This window comes from Euprymna scolopes, chromosome 17 (assembly GCF_053919585.1).
Source record: "Euprymna scolopes isolate OS-2025 chromosome 17, ASM5391958v1, whole genome shotgun sequence".
NCBI classification, from domain to species: Eukaryota; Metazoa; Mollusca; class Cephalopoda; order Sepiida; family Sepiolidae; genus Euprymna; species Euprymna scolopes.
In genome coordinates this window covers 21246753-21263097 of record NC_136498.1, presented here as the reverse complement: position 1 = coordinate 21263097, position 16345 = coordinate 21246753, and positions in this window count along the sequence as shown.

Here is a 16345-nt window from a genome sequence, read left to right as displayed (position 1 = left end):
AGTAAAAAAAAAACAGGGGAGGAGAGAGATACGGCAAGAGAGAGATAGAAGTTTTAATATGAAAATGCTGCAAGTACTTTTTAATTTCTCATATTTTTATGACCCGGATAAAGCCGGGTAGCACTGCTAGTATTATATATCCCAGTTATAGATAAGTCAAAAATGTTTTCTACATCACATTAAACATGTTGCTCTATTTATATATAATACAATACACGGACGCATTACCGCGGCAATTTTTCAAGAAACTATTATGGCTTTTCCCAATGTGAAGCATATTTCCTATAGGTGTGACATTATTGAAGTGATTTTTATTTATTTAATTGTATCAAAATATATATTTAAGAAATTATCGTTTTTCATCTGCAGATGATACACTGCGAGTTATTTCATTTGAGACTGGTTTTCATGAGTTGGTTATGGAAGCAAATACAATGAAAACTAACTTGTATCGTATTCCTATATTAATATTTAATGTCCTTTCGAATAAAGTTTGAACTTTATAATTCGTTTACTTTTATTATCTCTTAGGAAGCACGTATGTGTGTATATATTTAAGGATTCAATGATAGACAACTTGAAATTGATTTAAATAACTGGGAAGCAAAATCGGAAAGTATGTAAATTTCAAAGTTTTTAAAACATATCATACAGATTTGGGATAGCTTTACTTTCTTTAAAATCACTACATAGTCATATAGTAACATCACTATGGAAGAAAAACATCAGAAACATTGCAATCTTAAGTACGAGAGTGGTTCCAAAACTAAAACCTCATATCTTTTTCAGCTAAAAAAAAAACCGTTGAAGAGCTAAGACAGGAATGGTACCATTAGAATAAGCGACCATTTGTGTTCCAGAATTTTTTTCTACATATTCACCACTATTCTCAATGAACTTTTATCAGCGATAAACAATTCCTCGATCGTAAAAGTCCGGAACTCGCTTTGCCATTCACATCCCCGTTGCAACTTTAAAATTGATAAACTATCTCCCGTGTAGATATCAACTGCATCGGCTTCGTAAACGTTCAAAAGGCACTGGTGAACTTTGAGCGATTAAAGTTTTTACCGAATGGAGGAATTCTCCTTCCAATTGACGTCCATGACAGAGGTTGCGTTGTTAGAATCTCTTACCGTCAATATATGCAACAAAGAAATGAAACTTTCAGGCCGTGAATGCATGAGTTCAGTCATCTAATAATTCACTTTACAATTTTCTCTGATCCAATCGGGTGGAATAAAAAGAAGCATTACTATTGGGGCGTCCTTCGTAAGTAGGCAAAAGTATGTGCCAGAGAGAAAAAATAATAGTGCACTTTATGTGACAGGTATATTTTGTAAAAATCTGGAGTCAGAAATAATATTCACACACGCAACCATAAGGGAGTGAAAACAGCACAGCATCAATGCTAAGTTGTAGTATTTGTGATTTCATTTGAAAATCTGAAAGTGTCCTGACAAGCCATTTAAAATGCCCCACTTTTTTTTTTATTTAGAAACAAATGTAACGTGGATGCGCCGCTGTACGCGGAACTACGTTGCCAGGAAGAGTCGATTTTGAACAACGTGCATCTAATTTGCGCAATCGTAGAGGGAATATAAGAAGGCACAAAGGTCGCACTAATCAAGCTTTATCAGCTCAAAGTTTTTCTTTATATAAAGACAATTCCAGTTTTATTTATATTACAGTGTAAAACGATAAAGTTGTCGCCATAAAGAAAACAGCACTACAGATTTCTAAACCAAAAAAAAAACAAAAAAAACTTTAATTGAAGAATTTAATTCAGGTGACTTCATTGTGTAGTAGAGCGGGAGCTCGGAGAATACTCGATGGATGGCGACGATCACGTTGGCTTTGGTGTTATGGAAGGTCATGTTGATGATGCTCTCGACATATGACCAAACAAAGTAGTCCAGCGTGTACAGATCGAGGGAGGAAGAGGGTCAGTGAGAAAATGGTACAAAGTCGTAGCACTCTTTCTGAAGCCTGGGTCTCTTTGGACATGTGGACCGGCGCGGTGTCTTGATGGCACGCTCGGGGTCTGTACCAGGAGATCACTACACTCATCAGGAAATCCTCGTACACTTTGATGTTGACTTTCAAGCCGACTTTGAAGATGTGAAGTGGCATCTTGTGGCCCTCACTTTAAGCCACACCAAAGACCATAATCGGGGCCGGAAACTTTGTTTCCATCAATTGGAAATCATATTCCCGCATGCAACTACAAAGGGGTTATAACATCTTATGGTAAGTTGTCATATTTGTGGTTTAATTTGAAAATCAGAAAGTGTCCTGACAAGCCATTTAAAATGCCCCACATTTCTTTTTATTTATAAAAAAATGTAACATAGCGCGGATGCGCGGATGCACGGATGTAAATAGATGTGATGTTGCGTTGCTGGTGACAAAAAGGAACAGTAATAAACGAGAAAGAGAACGATCAGGAGGAGACGAGATAACGTTCCCGATCTCGTGAGAGACGTGGAGCACAGGGACGAGATAACGTTCGGGATTATGCGAGAGACGTGGAGTACATTCTAGATCACGTGGGTAACGTCAGAGTCGTAACGACGAGGAAATAAATGTCGTCATACAAAACAAAAAGCGAGTTAGAGTTATTTTCTATTCTTTGTATTATCTCTTTCGTGACTGAAACTGGACACAGTGTATGTTCTTTCCCAGGCACGGTATAAAAAGACCTTTGCATTAAACTAAGTATATGTGTGTTCACATGTACACACGCACACACATATATCTATATCTATATATTATTTACACGGTGGTTAAAGGGTAAATGACAAGGTCGAACCCAATTCGTTCCACAGAAACAATTTCATCGAACCCACATATGACCTTGTGTCTAACCTTCTTGAGCGGAGGCAAATATATAATAGTCATGTCGGTATGTATAATACCTCAGGGAGCTGATCTTCATATTTCAAGGAACCTCGTTGGCAAAGTGTAATACTTGTTAGCCTCCTTCTGAAATTCTAGAGGATTATTATACAGGGGTTGATGGAGTTCCATGGTAGGAAAGGGGAAACCTATTTAAAAGAATACTTATAGAGGAACCTCGTTGGCCATGCAGTACGATCTTCTAGTGATCGTGTCACAAAGAAAACCACCCGCTCTCAATATGTACTGAGCAAGCATGGGAGTAGATAGGATCAGAAAACTGTCATGAGAATGCACATCTAAATGTGTAATGTGGTTTTAAAATGTATAATAGATTATGTTTCCTGCCCATTTTGGGCAGCCCTTGAAAGATGGTATGATAGTGAACGTACATATCCAAATGATCTTTCAAAGACTAGATAATAAACGAGAAGAGTCTATCATGATGATGAAAGAACACAATTTCCTTTCAAAAAGGCATTTTACGTTTGATAAACCATAAAAACGGGGAAAGAATAGATAAAAGACTATCTTTCTTATCCACCAAAAGAAAAAAGAGAAAATAGACTTGCCATAGATAATACTCTCCACCAAAGAAAAGTTAATTCATGAGAAAAATGTATCATGATGAATAAAAATATAATATACTAACACCTCCAACAAAGGAGGAGGAAGAGGTAAACCCTGGGAGGATGTAACCTGATAGAAACTAGTTCTGACCGGTAATGCTATGAAATGTTCTGTATTTTTGACAGTTGTGGGTCATGTACACAATACAGCTTGAAAGAAGTTTTTTTTTTCCTGAGACATGGACGTATTCGTTGCGTGTCACAAGTGCGTTATAGAAGATTAAAATGACATCATTGATCGCAAAGTAGACAAGATCGTGGAGGTTCTAGAAGACCGGAGAGGTGGGAGATCGGGTTGAATGACCTCATTCCTAGATGCGATCTTTACAAATTTCACGTTGATCATCCGGCGTTGATCATTCGGGACGGGAGATGTTGACAGGGACAATTAGTGCGTCTTCCTACCCGAAGAAATTTTGCGATAGGATGTTAGTTAGAAAATACGACAGGGACATTTATTGTATTATATTTTAATATGACGAAGTAACTCGAACAATAAACTCGTTATAGCTGTGTAAGCTGAAACTAGCCGAGTACTGGAAATTAAATATTTGCTTGTTAGATATGGGACTCCCGAAAAAAGATGCAAGTAATAATACAGGGGTTTTTAGTAGTGGCCATTATCGGTAATGAGTTAACGTGAAAACTAAAATCAGAAGGTTCTCTATCAAATATTCTCAGCAATGGCGGAGGGGGTTCTGCAAACATAGCATTAGTTAACCAGGACCTATGACACGATGCTAACTAGTGTTATGATGGCTAACTAGTTAGGTGCAGGCCAAGAGAAATTGCTTATGCAGCCGTGTACTCGGACGCGAGTGAGTAGAAGGAATTATCTGTGCTTGACTCGGGCAAGTACATTGGAAAAGTCAAGCACTCGAATTAATGTACGCTAGTATTTACTCAGGAGACTTGCAAGGGCTTCTGGGAGCATTTCAAGGAGCACTGACCAAACTACTGGTCTGGGAGTTTGGTAACTATTTGGCTATTACTTCCCGTTTCGAATCGGGTAAGGTAGTTGATTGCAAAGCGAAGTCTTGGCTGCATTGAAGTAAACTGATTACAAAAAAGTTGCATTGTATTTGAGGCTTTCACATAAGTTTGTACAATTTATGACTGATTTGTACAACCAAGAGTTTGTTAGTAAAGTAACTAAGAGAGTGATCAAACTCTTGAAAAACCAATACAGGAATGGAAGGAAGTAATTAGACGATTAAAGACCCATGACTCTGTTTAACAAAGAGTAAAATATTTTGTCCAAAATCTTATGGAACCGGTTGCAAGGTGTTATGAAAGAGTTTATCGAACTCTAACGGAACTATGTTGTCAACAAGAGTCGATTTAGAACAACTTACACCTGATTAACAAGATCGTAGAGGGGATATAAGAAGACGCAAAGGCCGCACTAATCAACCTTTATTAGTCCAAAATTTTTTGTTAAATAAAAACAATTCCAGCTTTCTTTAAATTATAGTGGGAACAATAAAGTTGTCGCGATAAAGAAAACAAAACTACAGATTAATAAAAACACGAAAAGAGTTTTTGAAAAATCAATTCCAGTAACTTCATTATGTAGTAGAGCTGGCATCTATTTTTTGTATCTGCCTTCAGCCTCATTTACCGCTTCGATACGGGTGCGGAACGAAGAGCATGCCTTTTTCACAAGCGCCGGCGGGAGCTCGGAGAATACTCGGTGGATGGCGGCGATCAGGTTGGCTTTGGTATTGTGGGAGATCATGTTGATGATGTTCTTGACGTGTGGCCAAACGAAGTAGTCCAGCATGTTCAGTTCGAGGGAGGAGGGGGCCAATAACAGAAGAGTACAAAGTCTGAGCACCCTTTCTGAAGCAAAACCTGAGTTTCTTTTGATTTGTGGGCACGCGCCGTACCCTGCTGCCACACCCAGGGTTTGCCAGCGTCCGACCGATTGCACCAGAGAATCACCACGCTCTTCAGCACACCCAAGTACACGTTGGTGTTAACTTTAAAGTTGACTTCGAAGATGTAAGATGGCATGGTATGGCCTTTACTTAAAACTACACCAAAAACCATAACTGTGGCCGGAAACGTTGTTTACATAACCTTGGGCACGTACCTGTAATTCGTGGCAATCGAAAGATGCATTTTGAGGGTGCTGTCCATGGTTCTATTGTCATAACTTGGATCAGTAGAGAGCATGATTTGTACAGTGACGCATCTCCGATCACACTCGTTGAACATTGTGTCGCTTTCAGACATGATAAAAGGCTCCTATTGCTCTTAGGATTTGTACACCACTGGCTAACTAGTTGATGGCCTCCAACAACAACAACAACAAAAAAAAAGAAAACCGGCTTTCATTAAATGGTAATAGAATGATGTCGTCTTTTCTAGGGCGACAAGTTTATCGTTTCACTCTGTACTTATTTAGATTAAAACACAAATCTTAAATACCTAAATTAGTGAATGCTTTCATGCTATCTCACTGAGTACCGAACATATACTCCACTTTATAATATTTATTTACTGAAATATATTAAAATACATTTAGGTAAAAAGTTATTATTTGGACTTTTTGACTAGTGTTATCAACTTGATTGTTATTTTTACAACATTTTTTTATAATTACATTTTCACCCCAACAAGGCACATCGCCATTTTGGTGTAGGGGGCTACTATCAAGGGCAACAACTACTGGGGTACTATATTGGGATTTGGGCAGCAAGATGTCGATTCACGTTACATTTGAACTTCTGCATGTCAGTACAGTTGCGGAAGCATGAACTTCCAGAGTCTAGCGGTTCTGGAGAAGAAACTACTGGAGTAGAAAGATCTTTTACATCTAGGGATCTCTACTGAGTGGGGGTGGGATTTAACTACCTGTCGGGTTTGTCAAGGGTGTCTACGTCGTGGGGCACAAGTGTCTGCAGTTCGCCAGAGCATTCACCATTAAAATACTTATAGAACAGGCAGGGGGATGCAACATTTCGTCGATGGGACAGAGGCTGAAGCTTAGATGCCAGTTCATGGTCTTAGCTTCAGCTCTCTTAAAGCCATCTATGTGGCTAAGACACGTTGATGACACCTTCATACTCTGGCCCCATCAGGAAGACATCCAGGCTCTCCTAGACCATGTGAACGAAAGGGGAGACAGAAAAATCGGGTATAGCCAACCATGTCTGGATGGAGAGGGGGTACCATCACCCCCTATGAGATGAAGTAAAAATAATAAACAAAGAGACCCACTGGAAAGTGAGAAAACTTAAAGAAACAGCTCACATGCTCGGATATAACAGCCTACTGAGCAAACCAAGCGTAAAGCTGAATGCAATTTGGACACCTCTAATAGAGACAGAAAACCTTGAATAACAACATAGGTTTATCATTAACAAAAACCTACTAAGAATTACCCTAGTGACATATGGCTGAGTGGTCCTAGACGTTGTATCAAAGTTTACAGTTACCCAAAGGTGCTGAGTTCAATCCTCAGTGAAAAGTATCATTCAAAACAGAGAATCAGCAACTATGTCCCAGAGCCTAGCTGGAGTCCGAACACGGTACCCCCGTAATAATAATAAAAGGTTTGGTTCGCGACTCCTAACAAACGGTTCCCCAGTTCGATACAAAAAAAAAAAAAAACACCTGATGAAGGCCGGAAGGCAAAACGGCCGAAACGTTGTGACTATAACAACCAAGATGAGGAAGTCAGTCCGGCAATCTCAGTAAAGCAATCCTCATCTCAAAGATTTAGAAAGTAAAAAAGGCATAACGCGGTTTAAACGTGTGTGTGTGTGGGGGGGGGGAAAGGATGTCGTTGATCATCAATGTTAACGAATATCGATCCCACTTTTGATTAGAATCGTCTCAGTCATCACACATTCATGTTCACACTAGCAGCCATGTTACTTGAACTATCCGCAAATCGATTTTACATTTATTGCTTACAAGGTGTGTTTAGAAGCGTTAGAATGGCATGTTCCAGAATGAGTATTGCCGGCCCTTGCGTAAGGAATATTTTTAAGCGGTTCTAAAAGTATTATGAAATCGAATATGAAGAAGACAATGTAGTATGACAATATTGCAGAACACAAGTTTTTTATGCTAGTTGTATCCAAGGTCGGCCATGTTTGTTCTAGCTGAGGTGTATTTTTTTTATTTGACCATTTGCTATTCCTAAGACAAAGTGTATGCAAGTTTAATATCTAGATAAAAAAATAAGAATTGTAACAAAAGGACTCAATGTATGTATTATGGCCTAACCCGAACACGCTATAGAGAAACTGGAAATGGTGAACATAAAGGTATTGAGTACTGAAGTCACATTTGGGCTGGTGCATCTGCTGCTTGTCTCTCACTCCTTGCCAACCTGATAGGTCCTGAACTGTCATCTAGGCTTCAGCCTCTGTCTCATTGACGAAATGTTGCATCTCTCTGCCTGTTCAACAAATGCTGCAATGGTAAATGCTCTGACGAACTACAAGCACTTGTACTTCCTCGACATGACTACCCCTGACAAACCCGACAAGCAACTAAGTCCCACCATTTTACAGTAGAGATCCCTAGGTGTAAGAAAGCCTTTTACTTCAATAGTTTCTTCCTCAGAACTCTGGAACTCCATTCCGAGATTCTGCTTTCCCAACCGTACTAATATGTAAAAGTTCAAGTGTAATGTGAACAAACATCTTGCTATTCATCTCCCTTCATAATGCCCCTGCAAATTATGTCCCCGATAGTAGCCCCCTACTTCAAAGTGGCACTGTGGCTTGTTTACGGTGAAAATTGAACAAAAAAATAAATAAAAAATAAGTCGTGCGTAGGAAGTGTTTACATATAATCCTATAATGTTGAAAATTGCAAAGGAATAGGCATTACAATTTTATTATGTGCAGACATAAATATAAACGTATCGACAGATTTCATTAGAAAGATACTACACTTTGATCCTAATTCGCCAGGTATGAAGACTTCTGAAACTTTCCGTAGAAAAAACAGAAGTTACTTTTTTCCGTGGTTAACGCTATTACGTACGGCGGCGGACTGACGAAGACATCAGGCGGGGTGGGGGGAGGTTGAGGTCACAGTCTTGCTCATCCACAGCCGGCGAGAGCGAACGAGGGAGTGTGTGAATAGAATTGAGTATGAACGTAAGCATAGAATTAGAGATATAGAGGCAAGGCGTTTCGAGATGGGGGAGAGATTAGGGAAGGGAGGTTACAAGACAGTAAAAAAAAAAGGAAACAATTGAGATGAAAGAAGAAAGACACAAAGGGGAATTAAATGAGGCAACAGCGGGGTGTGGGTGAGGGACGGACAGAAACGGTTGAGAAGCGGGTAAAAGCGGAAGCGATTTGTTTGGTAATAGGCAGGATTAGTCTGAGGGGAAAAAGAGAAGAGACGTGGGTGAGTACGAATGGAAAGTAAAGGAGGTTACGGGATATGCAGGGAGGTAAGTGATGCAGCGGAGGAGGAGGAGAAGGAGAAAGGAAAAGGTAGAGTGAGAAAACGAGAGAGATAAATAGAAGGAAAAAAGGGATGTATATAAATTGAGATATAACATTACAAAACAAAGGACTCGTTTGGTTGTTTAGTTTTACGGCATATCAACCTTTTTCGAGTGCAGTCATTTTGGTAAGAGATTTTATGCTTCAAAATCTTTACATTTTCAAATATTTTATAATGGTGCCTAGTTTGGTTGTTTTGTAGAAGAAATTGCTTGTTCTGGCGATGCAATTGTTAGAGTTCTTGGAAAAATCAGTTGAAAATTTGATATTCCCCTGAAAGTTTAAAGTTCAATTCTCAGTGTGGGCGAGCGAAAAATAAAATTGCGAGTTACTGAAGGCTTCTATCAAGTTATGGCTGACGGGACGAGAGCATGCTACACACATGAAGTAAATAAAGAACTCCAATCGAAATTTAGTCCAGATTCTCGAGTTCAACAGAACGATTCCCGAGTTCAACAGACAGATTCCCGAGTTCGGCCTGATACACCTGAGGAAAGTCAGAAGTTACATCGACCGAAACGTTGTCAAGACGACACTGAAAACGAGGACAGTAGTCCGAAGAATCCCAATAATACGAATAACCAATCATCATCTAAAACCTTCAGAAACCTTTAATAGTATTCTTTAGTTAGCATAATCTGTTATTTTATGATACCTGTTCTTAATAAATAATAAATAAAGCCGATTAATAAAATAATCTTGGCATTTTGAGATATTGTTTCAGTTATTATGATGGAAATATAAGAAAGCCGACAACACTATCATTTTTTCTTCGAGATACTTTAAAAAATAAGTAGTCAAGTTTTCAGTCATATAATACCATATCAAATTTTAAAGGATATTTAAAAATTCCAATGTTATTTTATTACCCCTGTCAAGTAAGCCAGGTCTGACACAAGAAAATGCAACCAAACTATCTATGGGCAACATATCGAAAATTCTCTATGATAGAAAGAGTTTTATATACCCGATGAGAAAAAAAAATAAAAAACGTTTGAAAATAACTTTGTGTGGTTGAAAGTAGGTAAATCAATAATTTGCTTTGAATGAAGATCATATTTGACTTTCTTGAATTTCTAATAGTACGAGGTGCCTTCGATAAGTTTCCAGACCTTTTTCGTATGGACACTTTTATTGATAGTACAAACATGGAACTCTACTCCCCTTCAAATATCTTCTTTGGCTGCAAGGCACATGTACCGTTTCAACAACGTCTGGAAGGCTCCATGGAATCCTTTTCTGTGAATGTGTCAGTGCTCCTTCGTCACTACCCCCTTTCGTTTCCTCAATTGTCTCATAACGACACTATCTAAGATTTTCTTTGAGCTTAGCGAATAAGCAAAAGTCACAAGGTCTGGACTATAGGGAGTGAGTAACTGTCTTGATGCTCATCTTAGTTAAATAATTTGTTACAAGGATGAAGTTGGACTGGTGCATTAACGCAAATCTTCCACACTTTCAGTTCCTTACGAAAAATTGCGTGTACAGTTCTCACGCTGACATCAAACTGTCCACTTATTGTTCTCTATAGACACACAACGGTACTTATCCATTAAATACTTTATTTGGTTATTCAATTCTGATGTTCTGACTTTCTTACTCCTTCTACACTTCTGGTCATCCCTCATAGACTATCTCCTTTCTTGAATCTCTTATGCCACTCAAAAGCAAGGCTCGATTGATGCAAGTTGAAGCATTCCATAGTAAGGCTCGATTGATGCAGCTTGAAGCATTCCATACATTTCTGTGGCATTTTTTTTTCAAGTTTAAAACAGAATATTTATTGCATATTGTCCTCCTAAAATGTCCTCACGTCCACGTTGCATGTTTTAAAATTCATCAGCTGTGACAATCAGGCTTTAGTAGAGTATTTTTCCAATTTCTGCTGTAGCTGTTCATTTGACCGTGAAACCATAAAACTTGACCAGTCTTCCCATAAAATGCATAGAAATGACGTACTGAATTTTTAAGAATCTACGACAATTTTTAATGCCTGGACAAAAATGTTTGGAAACTTATTGAAGGCACCTTGTATTAATATCTTAAATTTCAAAGGATATTTAAAAATTCCAATGTTATTTTATTAACCATGTCAAGTAAGCTAGACGCGGTACAAGAAAAAGCAGCCAGATTATCTGCGAGGAACATATGGATAGAACTCTATTCATGAGAGATTTGTATATCCCCGATGAAAAATAAAAAAAAGATTTTAAAAAACTTGAAAATAAACGTGTGTGGTTGAAAGTTTGCTGGTTCATTTCTTTAAGGCAATTCAATAATTTGCTTTGAAGCAAACATATGGATTTTTAATTTTTTAAATTCCTAATAGTACCTCAAAATAGATTAACAATAAATGAAATGATTTCGAAAATTATTAAATTAAAAGTACAGATGTTAGACTATTACTAGAAGATGCATTCAGCGCTGACCGGTATTAAACGTAACGTTAATAATAATAAAAAAAATGAAGTAAAAAAAAAAAAAACTGGAAAGATACCGAGACATGTACATTCTAGTATTCTTTTTTTCCCAAACAGTTTAGTTCTTGCGAGAAAAATATACTCAAGATGAGATCGAAACGAAACTTTTAACCAGTGAGACAAGCACCATAACCATTAGCTTGACACGTTCTTTAGGAAGTGTTTCGAAACTTACTTATTCTTAACATAATGTGAACAATTCGCGCATGTGCAGTCATGAAACAGTTGACAATAGAAAAAAAAACACCCGATGACTCTAAGCATCCATTTTTTAATTTAACCTCTTAGCAACCCGGAGAAAAACCGATTAAAAAGTTTACCACATATCTAAATACATTATATACCTAATTTCAAGTCTGTAGATCTAAAATTCCTTGAGTATATAGGTTGAAAAGTGCCTTCACATACACGGTTTCGCTATAGATATATATAGATTTAAATGTAGTAGTATTGTTAGAATTCTCAGTGTTTCATGTTTTTACAATGAATTCTTCGACAAAGTTCAAAAGGAATCTAAAATCTAATAGATCCTATCGGCTAAACTCCAACCTCTGACTATCACCGTAATGTATTTCTGCGCCAGTTTTATAAGTCCTTTAATGGAATGTGCTCTGATGAACTCATATAACTTGTGCCTCCCGACTGACATATCGTGATAACCCGAAAAACAGCAAAATCCCACGCCTTCACTGTTGAGTTCTCTAGATACTGGAAAGCCTCTCACGTGTATAATGTCTTCCCTCGAACTGCTAGACTTTGGAATTTCTTCTCTGCATCCTGTTTCTTAAACTACAATAAAAATAAAAACAACAAGAAAGAAGAAATGCCTCAATTAAAGCATTCATTTCCTGCACATTATGTTAGACATTTCATCGTGTTTTGAATCTCAACTCAATTATCTCTCCCAGGTAATTGATGTTTTGTAGATTTTAAAAAGTTACATTTTTCCATATTCATTTTTTTTGTTTTTTTTTTACATAAGCATCACTACTTATCAAGGCCAAGAGGCCACTCCAGGATAAGGGTTACAGGGTGTACAGTAGAAATTGGACAGTACAGTGGTACAGTAGTAATCGCTGGTAACGGAAATTCGGTAAATTTGTTAACTTATATGGAATGGCTCATCAAGAACTTGTTTACGTTAGACTTGAAGACAACCATATTGTAGTCAGCTGGAAAGCAGGAAAACGGAAGACAATTCTACAGGCGTGCAGTTCTAAGTAAGAAGCTTTGTTCATGGAATAGACATTTTACCGTGTTTTGAATCTAGAATCGTATGGTTTTGCTCAATTATCTCTCCCAGGTAATTGATGTTTTTCAGATTAAAAAAACACACGTTTTTTCATATTCAGTTTGAATTAACATTCTTACATTTTTGTTGAGCACTTCCCTTACTTTTCGTATGCTTTTCAGGAATTTTTCTTTTTATTAAAATATCGTCTAAATAAGTTGTTGCGAAATCAATTTCTGCTAACGTTGTATACATCGCATTTTTTAAAAAAATAAATGGCTGCTGCAACCTTTTTTCCATATTGTGATCTTTTTATTTCAAACAATCCTTTATGTGGATTAATCTATGTAATAACCTGCTTGGTCCTTCCTTTGTTAGTCCATGCACTACGTTTGGATAAAAGTCAAATACAATCTATAAAGACTAAACTAATTAAAATTGAGACAAAATTCGCGAGATTTGACTAAAAAAAAGCGAATCAGGCAACCCTGGACAAGTGTATGTCCTCCCTTTGATTTAGCCTCGTTTTCGAATATCATTAAAATAATATATTATCATTGTTGTAATGGCGTAAAAAATAAACTCGTAGTAATTTCAACGGGTAATCGTTCTTCACCGAAGAAAGAAATCAGTGAAACGTTACATAGAAAAGAGAACATTAGAAATAACCAAGGCAAACCAAAAAGAAATTTCTCTGCTAAAACGTGTTAGATTGAAGAAACAACTCAAAGATTGTCTCTTACGATGTAATTTTATTATTTGTATTGAGCTATGTAACACAATATAAGTTACTGAATATTTATTAGTACTTAATTATTTATCTCATTTAGGTCATTTCTATATTTAAAAAAACAATGGACACTATTTTTATAGAGGTGTTTATAGAAACATATTTGCTGTATGTTATTGCATTTTCTGTTCAATAAGCTATTTTTGCGCTATCCCCTCCCCCCAACTATCGACTTTCTCAAAACAGATTTTTTTGCATCCGTTACTTGAAGGTTTCATCTCTCTGTTTCAGATATTGACGGCATGACTCTAAGAATGTGATACTTGTAATAAACGTGTGTCAGAAGCAAAAATGCGTCATTGAATTTCTCCATGCAGTAATAAAATAACCAATCAACATTTATCAACGCCTGTTGAACGTTTTAGAAGTCGATGCAGTTGATGTCAGCACATTTAAGAGATGGGTTTGTCGATTTAAGAGTAACGATTGACAAGTGGAGAACAAAGCACGCATCGAACATTTACGGCCGAAACACCTAAAGAGGCTGGCAAAAGTGCATTGCGAATGGTGGTGACTATGTAGAAACATAAATTCTATGTCACAAAAGATCGCTTGATTTAATGGTACTGCTCTAGTCTTCGTAGTGTTTCAACGTTTTAGTTTTTGAATTAAAAAAACCGGAGGCATACCTTTGAAATGACTTTCGTCATTTGGTGACGACACATTTTCTTTTACACGGTGGTCACCATTTATCAAGGCCCGGAAGCCACTCAGGGATAAGGGTTATTGCAAGTACAGTACGTTAGTGTGGAGATTTAATGAAGTGTTTACTTAAGAGGGCAGTTCATTAGGAATTTGTTACCGTTGGACTTGAAGACATCCAAGTTGTATTCAGGTGGGAAGCAGGCAGACGGAACAGAGTTCCACAGGCGTGCAGTTCTAAGACAGAAGCTTTGTTCATGGAATCCACGTTTTGAGTTAGGCACAGATAAAGAGTGGGGGGAAATTTTTCACAGTGGATTCAGCTAGACGGGTGTTTTTCGGGAAAGATTGGCGAGGGGGGACCAGAGATTGGAGTTCAGACGAGCACCTGCCATGGAAATAACGATAAAACAAGGATAGGCTCGCAACGTCTCTTCTGTGGGAGAGAGGTTGCAGGGTAGAGAAAAGGGCATCTCCCACTAAGCCACGAAGTCTATTTTGTACTCTGTCAAGGCAGGATAGGCTGTTTTTAGCAGCTCCTGCCCAGATATGGCAACAGTATTCCATCCTTGGACGTACTTGGCTTTTATATAGATAGAGAATTGTATCAGTAGTAAGATATCTTCTGGAGCGGTAGAAGGATCCCACCATCTTTCCAGCGACCTTGGCAACAGACTTGATGTACGTGTTCCATTTCAGATCAGGAGTAAAGGACAAACCCAGAAGCTTGTCAAAACACGGGGCTTCTCCCAGACGAGACCCATCCATTTCAATTGATGCCAGATAGGGATCAGAGCGTTGATGATGTAAAGATAGGAGTTTGGTTTTAGATGCATTAAAGGTAACCAGCAACGTCTTCCCCCACTGAACCACGCGCTCGAGATCAGAGGAGAGAGAATCAGAGAGAACGTTTTCATTTACAGCCTTTGATGTGCTGCCGTAGATGGTCGTGTCATCAGCATAGATGCCAACGAATGATTTCAGTATGTGCTTAGGGAGATCATTGATGTAGATCAGGAAGAGAGTTGGGCCCAGGATTGACCCTTAAGGGACTCCAGCATTAATACTGCAGGCCTCTGATTTTTGTCCATCGACCACTACTCTTATGAGCCTATCAGAGAGAAATTTCCATTTCCAGTTATACCGTAGCTGGAAATCTTGTGAAGTAGGCCCTTATGCCATACCTTTTCGAAGGCCTTTGATATGTCAAGAGCAATTGCCCTAGAAAAGAACCTTTGTTAAGAGATTCACTAATCCTGTGAGATATAACCGTTAGCACATCTGCGGTAGATCTTGCAGAACGGAAACCATATTGGGTGTCACTAAGAAGATTGTTTCTGCTGAGGTGGTTGACTATTTCTCTATTTAATATGGATTCCAGCAACTTACTCATAACACACAGGAGACTTATTCGTCTGTACTGAGAGGGAGATGACTTATCACCTGAATTCTTAAATACAGGGCATACTGATGAGGTTTTCCAGGGAGTCGGAAAGCACTTCTCCTTAAGGCAACGCTTAAACAGTTTCGTAAGTATGAGAGCAAGTTCTGGTTGAAACTTTTTTAACACTATAATTGGGATGGCGTCAGAGCCAGTTGCTTTACTGGAATCAAGGTTCTTGATTAGCTTGGCGACCTCATGCACAGATATTTGTATGTTACCCAGCGTGTTCTGTGTTATAGGAGGAAATATGGGGAGTTGATGGCATTCGTTGCATAGGGTAGAAATAAAATGAAATGAGATTATCGAACAACTCATGTGTGTGGGTGTGGAGGGGGTTCTCATTTAAACGTATTTTTTTATATACATACCACTATCAATAATTTTCCTCACTCTTTTTTTGTGTCTGAACCTAAACGTAGATTCTATGATCAAAGCTTCTGTCTTAGAGCTGTACGCCTGTGGAACTCTATTGCGTTTGTCTGCTTTCCAGCTGAATACAATTTGGTCGTCCTCAACGTAAACAAATTATTTTCGAATCGTCTCCTTAAGTAATCCAATTTACCAAATCTCCACTGCAAACAATTACTACGATAGTATCCTATTGATTATTGTGCACTCATTAGCCCCTTTTCTCGAGTGACTCCGAAACTTGTTGAGTAGTGACTCCTATGTAATATATATATATATATATATATATATATAGTAAGTTATAATATATATATATATATATATATAGTAAGTTATAAAATGT